Source organism: Aethalodelphis obliquidens, unplaced genomic scaffold (genome assembly GCF_003676395.1).
Source record: "Aethalodelphis obliquidens isolate GAN/ISIS:26980383/991018 unplaced genomic scaffold, ASM367639v1 scaffold3, whole genome shotgun sequence".
Lineage (NCBI taxonomy): Eukaryota > Metazoa > Chordata > Mammalia > Artiodactyla > Delphinidae > Aethalodelphis > Aethalodelphis obliquidens.
The window spans coordinates 28,418,918-28,434,349 of NW_020837947.1; the positions used below are offsets into that span (position 1 = coordinate 28,418,918).

Consider the following 15,432-nt stretch of genomic DNA (forward strand, 5'->3'; position numbering starts at 1 on the left):
AACTTGCTTCTCTTGTCTGTTCTTTTATGTTTGGTTTGGTTTTTGCACAACTCTTTTAAATGTTATGCTCTTGCCTTATTCCCTTTTCTTTCTCCCTTTCGTCACGACTATATTATCGTCAATAAACTCGGGTAATTCACATTTCAGTTGAGGTATGTTGATTATTAATTAGCATACCAACTACCACCATAGCCTTTAAATCAAGTTCTGCCGACTGGCATGATTAACCAAGTTGTATGGATGACAGGAACATGAACTTGAGGGCTTGTGATCGCTAGAACTTACCTGTGGAATTTGCACACCCCAAATGCAACTCCTTGTTTCCCTTAAAGTAGATTCTCTAGATTTTGTCCCTTAGTTAGCAATATTACTAGTCACCTCATCACCCAAGAAAGACCCCAGGGAATCATTCTTGACACCCTCCTCTTTCTCACTCCCTAATATAAAGCCTACAGATTTCGCCATGTGTAAATATTTATCACATTGTCCATTGCTCTCTATTCCTCTATTTCCAATTGCACAGCTATAATGGAAGGCCTCAACACTCCTTGCAATTCTTCTTGGAGACATAGACAAGAGGGGTCCTTCTCCAGAGGCTGTGCTATAGAGAGAGCAGCATATCACAAACACAAAGAGTTGTTGATGAACACGCAGTGACTGTCACTTAGGACATGGTGCTCAGCACTGAAATAGTCAACCCATAACCCCAAACATCCACTTTTGAAACTAACACTGTTCAAGCCCCAAGGAAACCCTTCTCCAATCTCTTCTCCACATCTCTTCCCTTAAGTTCCTGAAACAAAATGCAACCAACCATGCGAATGCTATTAAAGGTGAGAGTTGTGTCATTACCTAGATAAGTGAAAAAACGCTTCTCCCTTCACGTTGCTGAGGAATTTAAGTAAGCAGATGCTTAGGTGAAAAGAAAGACAAATTAATAAACTTGATGTGGTGAAATGAATTGTGTCCTCTCAAAATTCATATGTTGAAGTCCTAACCCCACTACCTCAGAATACGACTGTATTTGAAGAGTCTTTAAAGAAGTAATTAAGTCAAGATGAGGTCATTAGGGTGGGCCCTAATCCAATACAACTGGTGTCCTTATAAGAAGAGGAAATATAGACATAGACACACACAGACTATAAGACAAGGAGAGAGGCCTCAGAAGGAACCAACCCTGCCGACCCTTTGATCTTGGACTTCGAGGACCCAGAACTAAGGAAATAAATTTCTGTTGTTTAAGCCACCCAGTCTGTGGTACTTTGTTATGGTAGCTCTAGCAAGCTAATACACTTGCCAAAGTATTTCCTCTCAGATGGCATAACTGAATATTTGTTCCCAGTATGCCATTTTTTTTTGCTTCTCTTTGTGTTCCAATTTATGGTTCTGAGTAGCACCTTCAGAGTTTAGCCCTGTGCCTCTACCTTAAAGAACTCCTTTGACTATGCCTTTCCTCATGGGCCTAGGAGTACAGAGGGCCAAGAAGTGCCTATGAAGCCTCATCTCCTCCCGTTCCAGAAATCCCTGTCTTAGTAGCCTTGAACCCATCACCAAGGACTGTGCCAGCCTTTCTCAAATCCTTCCCCAGGAAGATGGACGAACCACTGCTGTGTATATACCTAAGCCTGAGAGACACCCAGAGCAGCTGTTTATGGGTGATACAGTTGGAGTATGGACACGTAGACTGGAATGTCCACATGTAAGTGTGCAAGAGCCACACAGTATGTGATGGAGCAGGAAGGTGGCAGGAGAAGGGGATGAAGTGTGGAGCTGAAGCTTCAGGCCAGCTTTGCTTGTGCTGTGACCTTCTGACATGGTTCTCTGAGAAGCTCAGTAGCTCTTAATTTGAATCTGAACTTTCAGGTCCTTAAGAAGGTATATTCATCAAAAATTGGGGAATAGCACATATTTTATTTTATGATTTGTTAATACGATTTGTAACCTTTATATACGTAGACATACGACACATGAGTCTTCATATCTTGCTTCAGACCCCACGAATATTAGGATTAGGCTTGGCGGCTCTGGAGGGATGCACAAATTAGAGCAATATCTGCCACAGTTGCACATAGAGCCTGGGGAAAAATTTGCAGTATTAAATAATTCATATTACTCTTAGATTTGTATATAGGCACATTGGTCTAGACAGAGAATGTGTGACACATGATATTACACTTAACATTAGCAATGAGGTGGATATTAAAATTAAAATTGCAAATACTCATGTTCTTATAAACATTTGATATGATTTCATTGTTTTTTAAAAATTCAACAAAAATATTGTCTTGTTTAAATTATTTTAACTCTTACTGTGCTTTATCATTAGTATTTTGTTTTACATTTTAATTAATTATATTAAATATTTCAAAATAAAAATACATTTTAGACTATAGGTAACTTTTTTTACATGATTATGATTTATAATTTTTGACAATACATTAAAATTTTGTACATTTTCTAGAACGTTCATACATTTTGATTATAATTACATTTTCTTTTTTATTATTTTAGAATAAGCAAAAAATGTGATTTATGATAGAAATAGAAAATGCAACAGTGGAATGCAGATAAGATATAAAAAGGAAACAAGAAATAGAAAATCTTCTAAAAGGCAATCTGCTTAAATTTTTAAAAACTGGACACAATAAAAGTGAGCAGGTTTTTATTGAGTGTGTCCCACATAAAAAGTTTGAATAACACATCACAAATTTTTTGTTTAATGAGGATTTAATTATTGATCAAAACAATGAAAATGAACAAGAAAATTATTCTAATAGAATCTACAACTTGGGAAGAGGTCCAATGAAATCCCTGCAAATTCACATTCTTTACTAAGTAAATTAGTGACTGAAACAATGAAAACCTCTGAGGTCCTCCTTGACATTTGTCCTAGTGCCTTGTGTCATTCCCAAAGATAGCCTCGTCACAGACCTCTGTCCCCACTCTGTCCTATGTGCTGCTGTTAGAGTGGGCTACCTGACCCCATCCACTGAAAGCAACCTGCCACCCCGTGGAGCACAGCTGCCCAAGGGCAAGTCCTACGTGTTGTTGATGACGCTGGAGCCGGTGAAGGTTTCTGTGGTTACACAAGTTGGAGAAACTGTATGCAGTACAGCCACTTTACTTCTGGAAGACTTCTCAAGGACTTTAATATATTAATCCCTTGTTTAACTCTCTAGGAGGGATCTATATCAGGCAGATCTCCCAAGTGTTTTCACTGAAAAGTTTGTAGGACTGGTGTTCTTAGGAAGGTTGGTCTAGAGCATTCCCCAATGTGGTAGCCATGAGCCACGGATGGCTATCAAGCACTTGTAATGTGGCTAGTCTGGATTAATACAAGTTCTAAGAATAAAACAAACTGTATTTCAAAGACTTAGTACAAAAAAGAATGGAAATTACCTCAGTAATAATTTTTATATTGAATACATGTTGAAATGATAATATTTCTGATATATTGCATTAATAACATATATCACTCAACAACAACAAGAAAAAAACAAACTCAAAGATACAGAGAACAGGGCTTCCCTGGTGGCACAGTGGTTGAGAGTCCACCTGCCGATGCAGGGGACACGGGTTCATGCCCCGGACCGGGAAGATCCCACATGCTGTGGAGTGGCTGGGCCCGTGAACCATGGCCGCTGAGCCTGTGCGTCTGGAGCCTGTGTTCCACAATGGGAGAGGTCACAACAGTAAGAGGACCGCGTACCGCAAAAAAAAAAAAAAAAAGATACAGAGAACAGATTGGCGGTTGCCAGAGGTGGGAGTTGAGGGAGGTACAAAATGGGTAAAGGTGGTCAAAAAGTACAAACTTCCAGTTATAAAATAAGTAAGTCATGGGAATGTAGCATATACCATTGTGACTGTAATTAATGATACTCTATTGTATATTTGAAAGTTGTTTAGAGAGCAGATCTTAAAAGTTTTCATTGCAAGAAAAAAAATTGTAACTCTGTGGTAAGGGATGTTAACTTGACTTACTGTGGTGATCACTTTGCAATATATACAAATATTGAATCATTATGTTGTACACTTGAAACTAATATGCCAATTATATCTCAATGTTTTTAAAAAATTCAATATATATATATATATAGACTAATAGATCGCTAAAATTAATTTTACCTGGTTCTTTTTCTTTAATGCAGTTACTAGAAAGTTTTAAATTCCACCCATGGTTTGCATTTTATTTCTTTTGGACAGCAATCATCTACAAGACAACATGATACATAAGACCACTCAGGATCTGGCATCTAGTAATCTCTCCAGAACTTTCTTTCAATACTATCTCCCTTTGAGATCTAATTGTTACACACTGTTTAAAGAAATCCCTCCCTATCCCTACCAACCATGACCATGAGCAGTACCAAATGTCGTAACTCTTCTATTTGTTCATTTCAACTCCTGGAACTACATCAGGCTAATTCTTGTTAAGCCTTTAGGTATCAAGCATCAGTCACTCATACAGGAAGCCTATGCTGAAATCCAGACATACCTATCCCTTAGCCTGGTTAGGTGACCTTCCTCCAAGCACCCGTAATTTCCTTCTAAACCTTTAACCTGTACTCACTACATGTCTGTATAAGCATCTGCTTATGTATCTCACTCTTCTTCATTAAGCATCTTGAGAGCAGAGACACGTCTTACTTTTTTTGGCTGCATGGCGCAGCATGCGGGATCTTAGTTCCCCGACCAGGGATCAAACCCGTGTCCCCTGCAGTGGAAGTGTGTAGTCCTAACCTCTGGACCACCAGGGAATTCCCTTTATATTTCATATTCCTAGCTCCTATCCCAATGGAAGAATGAACGAATGACTCAAGAATGAAGCAGATATTGTTCCTCCCCTAGTGGAGTGCCATCAAGAAGATGAAGCAGATAGGTGAATAGATAGTTCAAATGTGTTGCTTTAAATTGTGTTATAAATGATACTGAGAATTGTAGGGAAACTCTGAGCAGAGAACTTAAGTGGGGTCAGTTTTATGGGTAGACAAACTGTACTGTAGCACAGGTTACATAGCAACTGATTTGTTTTTATCCCAGATAAACATACTCACCTACTATTGGATATCAAGTCACTATGAGATGAAAAATATCATCTATATTTTTTTCTGATGTCTCTATTAAACAACTAGTTAAAAGTAAAATTTTCAGTTCTTTGGGAGAATGAATATAGTTTATTATAATAAATTAAAAGATGTTATTTTCTGTTCTTTTTATTTTTTATTTAATTAGTTAAAACCAGTCAATGTACATACACAAAAATTTAAATACTATTTAAATACTAATTTAAATTTAAATACTATTTAAATTTAAATAATTCACCATTGTTTTCCCCACTTCAAGTTACATGTTATATGTTATCACCTCTACCAAATTATTAATTTTAGGCCTCAATCTCTGCATAATAATACAGATGTCTCCCCTTCCCCAGTATAAAATGAACATGATATTCTTTTACATAGGAAAAAACAGCACTGGTATTTGAAGTTAATTTTTGTTTTTATCAAAGGTTTTCTACTGTCTATAAACAAAGACAGTCTTGTTTCCAGTTTGACTCCCTGGCTCCTGAATTCTGTGTCAAAGCCTATAGCCTTAATGTTTAGTATTTCCTTCCATAAATTGAGAGTTTTCACACATATTAAGAATTCTCTTAATGGTTCATTCAACATTGTCCTGGTAATAAAATACAATGTGGCATTATAAGTTTCCTTCTTAGTGCTTATAATCCACTAACCTTTGTAATGTTCTTCTCCCTAAGATTACTTCCACATCATTTATCTTTTACAATTCCTAGCATCAGCAGTAGAAAAAGAAATGACAAGATTATCCTCTAAAATATTAGCTGAACGCAGGCTTCCATAACCAACACTGATAATTAAATTCAGCTAGTTGTTTTATTTATACTATATTGTTTAAAAGTTATTTTATCCTGAATGCCTGGCTTTTTGATAAAATTCATTCATTCAACAAATATTTATTGAGTGATTCCTACATGCTAGTGTTTTTCTAGGCTCTGAGGACACAGCAGTGCACAAGACACAATAGTCCCTGGCCCAAAGGAGTTGATAATCTCATGCAGGAAACACTAAATAATAAGTACATAAAAATCTCAGATGATGCTCTGAAAAGACATAAATGCTGTGAGAAAATGAGAATAGGGAAAGGTGATCTGACAAGAGGGGTCAGGAAGATGCACCCACCTTGAGTGTTGTGTGGCCATGATTCACCTTGACCGCATCATGACCACATTAATCTCATCTTGCCAAAGCTTTTGCTGGCTCGGGAGTCACTTAATGAATATTATAACTCTTCTACTCTTGCTGTTCTTGTGTCTCTTACTCACATTATATACTGTTTCTATTATTTTTCGGCCACCTCTAAGACCACATAAATGATGGGCTCAGAAATCTTTCTTTCTTTCAGGAAGAAAGCTCAGAAATATTTCAGTGAAACGAATCTATTTGTTCAGTTTTTCTTGGTTTAATCCCTTGGGGCAAGTGTCATTTGATGGAAAAAAAAAAGAACATGAAGTCAGAAAATTTGGCTTTGAACCTATTCCTACTTATTGGCTCTTACTTAACCCAAGTCATGGCTTTCTTTTCTTCAAATATGGGAAAAATGATGCCGCTGTGAGGTGTTAACTGAGAATTAACACATGGATCATCTAGCAAAGCGGAGGGCACTCTTCTGAGTATTGACTTTCCATCAGACAGCCAACAACTCTGCCAAAAACGCAAGACCCACCCTGTTCTCTAAAAGACCGAGGTGAAATTCTCATTAATATAAGCATTCAAGTTCTAGAGACAACACAAAGGTCATGTTTGGATGAAGCAAAAACTCAGGAATAAAAAGTAGTCATTTAGATATGAGAAGTCTATTCTTGTTCCATTGGCAAGAAAGTAAATGAAGAACAAATCCACACACAGAAAAAACAAAATCTTGATTCACTGGGATCAGGAAGTCATCCTTGACTTCTCTTACCTCTCACATCCTATGGATTACCAAATCCCATCAATGCTGCCTCCTTAAGGTCACTTTCTATTCCCATAGCCTATTCTTAGCTTACACTGGCAGCGGCATCACACCTGGGCTACAAAAAATCTTCTTCCCTGATATCCCTTCTTCCATTCTTTTGTCTCCATACTTCCTTCCTCTTGCCCACACCAAAAGGGGGAAACATTCTAACACTGACTCAAGAATGAGTTTCCTGGGGCTTCCCTGGTGGCGCAGTGGTTGAGAGTCTGCCTGCCGATGCAGGGGACACAGGTTCATGCCCCGGTCTGGGAAGATCCCACATGCCACGGAGCGGCTGGGCCCGTGAGCCATGGCCGCTGAGCCTGCGTGTCCGGAGCCTGTGCTCCGCAACGGGAGAGGCCACAGCAGTGAGAGGCCCGCGTACCGCAAAAAAAAAAAAAAAAAAAAAAAAGAATGAGTTTTCTAAGATGGAAACCTAACATGTTACTCTTTGGCCTAAAACTATACAAAGGCTTTTCTTGGTCTTCAGTGTGAAATCCACTGTGTAGCATGACATTATTTCCATTGCTGCTTCTTCCTATACATTGTACTTCTGAGCCTTCCTATACATTGTACTTCTGAGCCTATACTTACTTCTGAGCCTTCATTCATACAGCTCCCTTTGTTTTGATGGGTTACACCAGTCCCCTTCCCCAACCCCATTTCATTTAGCTGATTCTAGTGATGATGTCCTTTTAAACCTTCTCTTCTCACCTTCCCCCCATCCTAGCCCTGCACGGGTTAGATGCAGGACCAGCTACGCAATTGCAGGGCCGAGAGCAAGATGAGAATGTGTGACTTCTTGCTCAGAAATTAGGAGCTTTAAGACAGTGACTGAAGAGCATTAAACAAAGCACTGGGCCCTTCTAAGTGCAAGGCCTTGTGCACAATCACGGGTTGTGAATCCACAAAGCTGGCCCCGGCCAAGTTCTATCCTCAGAGTTTCCCTATAATTCTCAGTATCATTTGCAGCAAAATTTAAATCAAGGAATTTGAACTATCTATTCATCTATCTGCCTCTTCTTCTAGATTGCACTCCATTAGGACAAGAGTCATATCTGCTTCATTCTTTTTTTTTTTTTTGCGGTACGCGGGCCTCTCACTGTTGTGGCCTCTCCTGTTGCGGAGCACAGGCTCCGGACGCGCCAGCTCAGCGGCCGTGGCTCATGGGCCCAGCCGCTCCGCGGCATGTGGGATCTTCCCGGACCGGGGCACGAACCCGCGTCCCCTGCATCGGCAGGCGGACTATCAACCACTGCGCCACCAGGGAAGCCCCTCTGCTTCATTCTTGAATCATTCATTCATTCATCAACTAAACATTTATTCAGGGCCTTATACACCAAGCACTATGAATGCATCCACCCTTAGGCTAAACACTTTACATACAATAGAGCAGTAGTAGGGCCTGGTGGTCTGGGCTCCTGTTGCCACCTAGCCTGATCTTCCCACCTCTCCTCCCTGTTCACTACTTTTATTTGCTGCATCCTTAGCTGGGGCCCCTCCTCTCATACTGTCTCTCCCTGTCCCAGGCCTGATACTGTTCTACATTCAGTTTCCCTTCCAGTTTACATGATCAAATGCCCAGGAATATCATGGCTTAATTTAATCTCTGAAATCCAGATACATCTTACACCTCAGGATTCCAAGTACTAAAAGATCCGCTCCAGCTTCCTCTGTCTTTCTCAGGCTTAAAGTGGGAAAATGAGGGGGCAGCATAGAGATACAATGGTGACCAGAAAAGGGATCTAGGCTCTTCCTATCCTAATTATTTCCCTTTGCTGGTAAGAGTTCTAATAGCTCTAAGAGCTTCACAAGGCCTAGATTCAAACACAGATAAAGGGGAATTTTCCTCTGTTCCCCAGAGGACCAGAGTAGGAATGACTGTCTAGTTAGAAGAAACAGCTGATAGCAGTGGTAAGGGTAGCAGATGGGTTCTTGGAAAGTAATGTCACCAATAACTCACCCTCTAGGGACATTAATAGGAGGCCCCAGATCCCTATTCCCCACCAGATTACCCTCTTTCTCCCAAAGCCCAGATTCTGAGTCCCTGTCCAGGACAGGAAAGGCACCAAGGGTGATGAGTTTGAGCTGAAAATGGCTCTGCTGCCACAGGCAGGAGAAGGAGGGATTGGGGTATGAGGGAACCCCTAATTTTCCTTCTACATCTCCAGCTTGGTAGATGTTCTAATACCCAAAACTGCAATTTTCACCTTAAACAAGTAGTAGGTTTCACTGTACCATTATTTAACCTATTTAACCTAATTATAACCTATATCCCCTGTAACCTTTAGCCCCAATTGACTTCAATTCTGGAAGATAAATTTTACATTTTAAGACTAGAAATAGTTCATTCAATGCATCTCTTTATTTTTAGAATAATGGGTTTCTATTCTTAGATCCCCTGACCTAGACTCACAGAGACACATGATATTACGTTTATTTTACTTAGTGTTTTTTCCTCTATTTAGTGTGATCTAGCGAAAGTACTTTGGGACTAGCAATACCTAACATCATTGAGTATCTTCTATATTCCATGACCTGGGCTAAGAGTTTCACCTACATCTCGCCTAATTTTTATAATAACTCTTGAAGTACCAGCGTTTCTATGACTTCCATTTCATAGATGAGGAAACTGATGCCCAGAGTGGTTACGTGATTAGTAAGATGTGGGTCTCAGACTCAAATTCCTTTGGACTGTCTCCCAAGTCCATGCTCAGATGCCAGGGCTCACCACTTTGGGTAATGTTAATTCTGTACCTGTGAGCAATCACTCTCTGAATTTCTTCAGTTTTTTATCTCTTTGTGTATCTTTTTTTTTTTTTTGATGCTATGTGATTTTTATCAAATATTAGAATTATTTTTAAACATATCTTTTCTTCCTTCCTAGACTTTGAAATAACTCATGTCTTGCCCTGGATGGATTTGATTCATCTTAGAATCTGAAAAGCTCAGAATTGTGTCTTACACATATCAGGGCTTAACTAATCTTTTCGAATGAAAGAATGAATGTAAGTAAATTAATAAATAGATAACAAGTTCTAAACAGTCTGTTTAAAAAGAGCTTTTTAGAGAACCACCACTTGGTGAGCTGGGAACTATCTGTACTCATATTTAGTAAACAATATCTTCAGCACAGAGTAACTTTCTTCAAACCTATCAGTATCTAAAACTGTTGCCTCTTAGGAATTCCTTCTTGAATGAAACTATATTAGGAAATATTATTTATATACTAACTATAGTAGAAAAGGTTCTCAATTTTTCATTTGGCAGATTCTTCAAACACATACACAACTGGTACCTATAACAATTGTCAAACTCTTTTTCCTAATTCTGCTTTGCAGTTTAATAAAAACAGTCATTTCTTGCTGCCAAAGTTGTCTTCCATGTCATCTCTCTTTCCCTTTAGGGATATTAAACCTCAAATATTCATTCTTCATAGCTTTTGTTCACATACTTTGTCTACACTTTCAACTGTATTTTATAGTCAGAAGAGAAGGAGTTTAAATGCAAGAACGAGAGGATGCAACCCAGGACGTCCCTTCCCCACCCACACTCACCAGCATTACCCCTACCTTCTCTTCCTCAGACATGACCGTAAACTTGTCTAACCACTTTTTCTCACTTCCCTTTTCCTGGATCCTCCTAATATTAAAAGTGGCAGCTCTACCAGAAAGATATGAACCCCAATTCCATCTGAGGGTTTGGTGCAGACTAACTAGACAACCACTTTGCCAGCTGACTCATATCACAGGTCACTCACTGACTCATGACCATCATCATAATCTAATTTATAGACCATGGAACATTCTGTACATCTGATCAGAGAGCCAGAGAGGTGACTAATATGGGTTGTTGCTATTGGTGGCATTTATTTTTTTCCACAAAAACAAACACTCCAGCTCTTTCATTTTGCAATGGAATGTGAGACCTCAGTTGCTGAGAACTTTTGCCACTGCAAATGAGGGATTTTGCATCTGGTAAGAAATTCAGATCATGATTAAGAAGTGTTTAGTAATAGCTGTTTGTGCTTCTGTTTTGTTTTGACAACACGTGGAGACTGTATTGCCCCAAGGTTTATCTGTATTGAATTTTAATCATAATTGAGAAATGAGCTTAAAATCTCAGGTAATTTTGACCAATAATGCAGTGGAATAAGGAGGGGAGAGATTGAGGTGGAAAGAGAGAGGAAATATATTTTCCCTGGTGCAAAGTAACTCTGATTCCATTAAAGTTTCAGGACAAATCTGTTATGTTAAAAGTAGCCTTAGATTTTCTTTAATCACTATGATATTGGACAAACACTATTGCAAAAATTCCTTTTTTTTTTTTTAAATGAAGAGCAAAGCCACATTATCATAAAATGAGGTATGAGGTTCTTCGGTAGCATATGAGGTCATAAAGCTCTGGGGAAAATAAGCAACAACAACATAATCTCTGAAGTATTGAGAAGAACAAACAATGCAACGTTGTCTTATTTCTGAAGAGATCAAAAGATCAATCAGAAACCTTGCCCTAAAGTATGTGTTATTTAGATTTCTTTCCATCTGTTACCCCCAAATGATGAAATCGGCATGGTACCGTCACTCATCCTGAGAGCTGTTCGGCCAACATGTATAGATGAAGCCTATGTGCCAAGCACTATGCTAAATTCTTAACGCATGCTGTCGAGTTTAATCTCTACAACCCTCTTAAAGTATGTAGTACCACCTCCCTTTTCAGAGGAGGAAATTAAAGCTCAGAGGGTTAGATGATTTTACCAGGGAAACACAGTTAGCAAGTAGGCAGAACCAGAGGTGAGCCCAAAGCCAGGGCGTTCAACCACTTCCCTGTATGCCTCTGTGGATCAATCCACCCTTAAAACATATTTATTTGGTCTCCAGCCTCTAAAAACAAGTCCCTTTTAAGAGAACAACTGGCTCAGGTAACAGGTGCATTTAATCTGTGTTATTTGTCCAAACGGTTCCCACCCCTTCCGCTAGAATCCTGTTGAAGTACTCAAACATAACAATATTCTCTGCAAGCTTCTCAAGTGTATCATTTTACATGTTCAAAATCTCACAGTACCACTCAGCAGGAAGTAAACATTAACATCCATCCGTCACGAATTGGTCAACTGAGCTAGAAAGAGAATAAATGGCAAGTTGTAGGATGTAGCAGAGGTGGGAGGTGTCTCAGCAAAACCAACAAAGTTTAATGGACTCATGAAAGCCTAGGAAGAAGTCTCCCACCCACAGTGGCAGCCGGAACATGGAGACCTCAAGGTGCTTGCTTGGCTAATGGACTCAATTCCCCCTCCCTCCTTTTACCACTGAATCATAAACACATAAATTATTGTATTTATGAGCCCTCAGCTTTGTAGTAACTGATTCACAGTCTCTTTCTGGGAGTCCTTTGGTAACACATATCAGAATCATGAACAATGTGTTTTTCTAGGTCAGAACAACACCGCATATCCAATTAAGCCCAGTTGAGGAATTCTATCCCATCCAACTCAGGACCACACAGTGGAGACATCCAGGCAAGTAGGGAGCTTGCAGAGGGAATGAATGAATGAGGGAGATGGACTAAGTACTGGGTACTTGCCTAAGTCCCTCTTCTGAGGTGCAGGCCCAAAGCAGCTCTTCTAGCTAGGCTACATGAGGGCCTCAGGCTCTGGAGAGTTCTATCTTGAGGTGCTTCTGCTCTATCACAACAAACAGCCGGTAAACATTATACATTATACATGTATACATACACATGTATATATTATACATGTATACATATCTACAACATAGCATTTAGCATTTGCCAGATGCTGTACTAAGTGCTATAAACGTGTTACTCTAATTAAACCAAACAACACACACTAGGATATGGGTAGTGTCCTTTTCCCCATTTTACATACAGGATAACTGAGGCAGAGGTGAGTTGTCAAGGGCAGCTGGGAAGTAGGGAGCCAGGGCTTTAGCCTGACTCATTCTTAATCATCACACTCTACTGATGGCAGCTATTGTGAAAATGACTCACTTTTGACAAAATCTCTGTTGCCAAAAAAAAAAAAAAAGTTGACCTTCTGATTTCAGCTTTCTTACTAACCAAATTGCTTCTTTAGCTGACCTAATTGATCTTCCATAAGGAGCCTCATGAGAAGTAGGCAGCAGCAAGGTAAATGATTCTGGGAAAGCACCTTGACCAAATTATCCTCAATATGTATCTTGGGGTGTCCAGAATTCCACCCTTATAACCTCAGTTCTGTGTGGTAATTCTTTCTCAACAATACGAAAGAACAAATGCAATAAAACTGATACCCAAATGAGAACTAAAGAGTGATCACATGAAAACGCAAAAGTATACTTCAACTATTTATACTGATAATAAATTGCATCTGATTAATGCCTGGGGTAAGTTGACACTTTAGTGGCAATAAGCATTTCCTTTATTTCTTGCTTTCTACTTTTACATAGTTCTCTTTCCTCCTCTTTCTACTGAAAATTCCACAACTCTTTGGAATTCCTAACTCTCCCTCCCCCGCTCCTGCCCCTTCTTCTTCCCATCCTCCACGTAGACATAAAATTCAAGGACCTCAGAGAGGAGCAGGCTTCACTGCGGGCTTACATGTGCCCGAAGACCCACTGATGAAGAACTTTTTTTTTCCTGGGCAGAATCTAAGTAAAAGAGAGAGAGAAAGAGGAGAGAGAGAAGTAAGCGAGAAGCTTTTAAAATCCCTTTTCTGTTACATTCTAGTGGCAGATAATAGTCTTAGAAGGGTTCAGATCTCAGCTCCATCCCTTACCAACCCTGTGTCCTTAATTTATCTCAGCCTGTGTGTCCACATTTTCAAAACAAAAACAATTCCTAGTTCATCAAGTTGCCTTCAATGAGATAATACATGTGAGTGCTTAATTCATGATATTTCTAGAAGTGCCAATGCCTCGAAAGGACCGAACACTTGCTCAAAGGAGAGGCTTTGCTCAAAGAGGTTAAGTAAGAAGCTGAGGATGGATCCTCTCTGCAGGGGACAAGAGAAGACAGCATTCCCAGTCAGATATCGTGGAAAGGGAAGAGAGTTCTGCTGACAGTAAGTCCTGAGCTTGCCATGGTCTGTGTCCAATGCTGTCTGGTCATTGAGTAGAGAATGACAGGCTTTAAGGACATCACAGGTAAGCATTCACCTGGTGAGGAATCTGCTTTTCCCTCTGAGCTGGAAAGGGGCAACCTAAATAGTGTCAGATGCCCACATTTAATAAATAAAGAGACTCCACCCCAGATTGCCTCATTCTCCAGCCCAGTTCATGGCTGAGCCAAGATCAGCAGGGAGGTTCCCGATTCATCGTGACCCAGGGACTTGTCTCCACATCGTGGTGCACGGCCCTGAGAAGCGGGGTTGAAAATGGGGTCACAGCAAGCTGTATCCATCTGCTTTCCCTATGCAGCAGCAACCTAGCCAGGCAGCTTGCAACGTGATGCTAAAGGTTATACAACCAGCATCATAGAAAATACAAACCTTAGAGAGACAGCAGAGCACAGGTGACAGCAGGTGCAGGGGAATTAAAGGCACTGCAGAGCCCCTGAGCACATAATGATAATGTAGCCGTCTGCTTTATCTCTGCTATGGAACATTGTGATAAATTATTAATAAATTATTAATAAAATGATTTGTGCAAGTTGTGAAGAAAAAGAGACCTATTTTTGCTTAACCAGCTTAAGCAAATGGGAGATAAGAGGCTTTTACTTTTCAGTCTGAACTTTAAAAATACATTAAAAGCGAATTGCATGTGGTATCTGTGCTCTTCATAAATTAAAGGGGGGAAAGAACAAAGGTTGGATCTGAGCAAACACCTCTGAGTAAAGTAAGCTTAAAATAGTGATCTTCTTAATATATATCCTATAACCTATATCCCCTGTAACCTTTAGCCCCAATTGACTTCAATTCTGGAAGATAAATTTTACATTTTAAGACTAGAAATAGTTCATTCAATGGATCTCTTTATTTTTAGAATAATGGGTTTCTATTCTTAGCTCCCCTGACCTAGACTCACAGAGACACAGGATATTATGTTTATTTTACTTAGTGTTTTTTTAAGTGTTTTAAATTTTATGTTATTTTTATTTCATGTTATGTTGTATTTTATTTATGTATTTTATGTTATGTTTTATTTATTTAGTGCATTATTTTTTTAATGATCAACAATGAAAAGTTAAATTTCAGATCCTGGCTTTTTAAGAGAAACTACAAAGATCGAGGTCCACACCCCTAAACAGCAGAGAATCAACTGCAGTCAAAAGCAGCCGCCTCTACAGATAGGCAGGTGCTTTTCCGATACCCCGGGGTTCCTGCACCCCTGTGGTCCTAAGTCTTCTTTCTACTCACCCCGTCCCTCTTCCCTGCCCTGCCTCTGAAGATATGTAAATGTGTTTTTAATCTTTCCTCTTCCTCCC

General features: G+C 39.5%; 1 long non-coding RNA gene across 1 annotated transcript in view; it reads right to left on the reverse strand.

Annotated features, from left to right (window-relative positions):
- The window catches only part of LOC113608924 (uncharacterized), a 44,263-nt gene extending 30,036 nt beyond the window's left edge, over window positions 1-14,227 (reverse strand). Inside the window, exons 1-2 of the long non-coding RNA XR_003428457.1 lie at window positions 14,166-14,227; window positions 1,943-2,075 (exon numbers count right to left, since the gene is read on the reverse strand). This is a non-coding gene — a long non-coding RNA (uncharacterized LOC113608924). The remainder of the gene's footprint in view (window positions 1-1,942; window positions 2,076-14,165) is intronic.
- Between the last annotated feature and the right edge of the window lie 1,205 nt (window positions 14,228-15,432).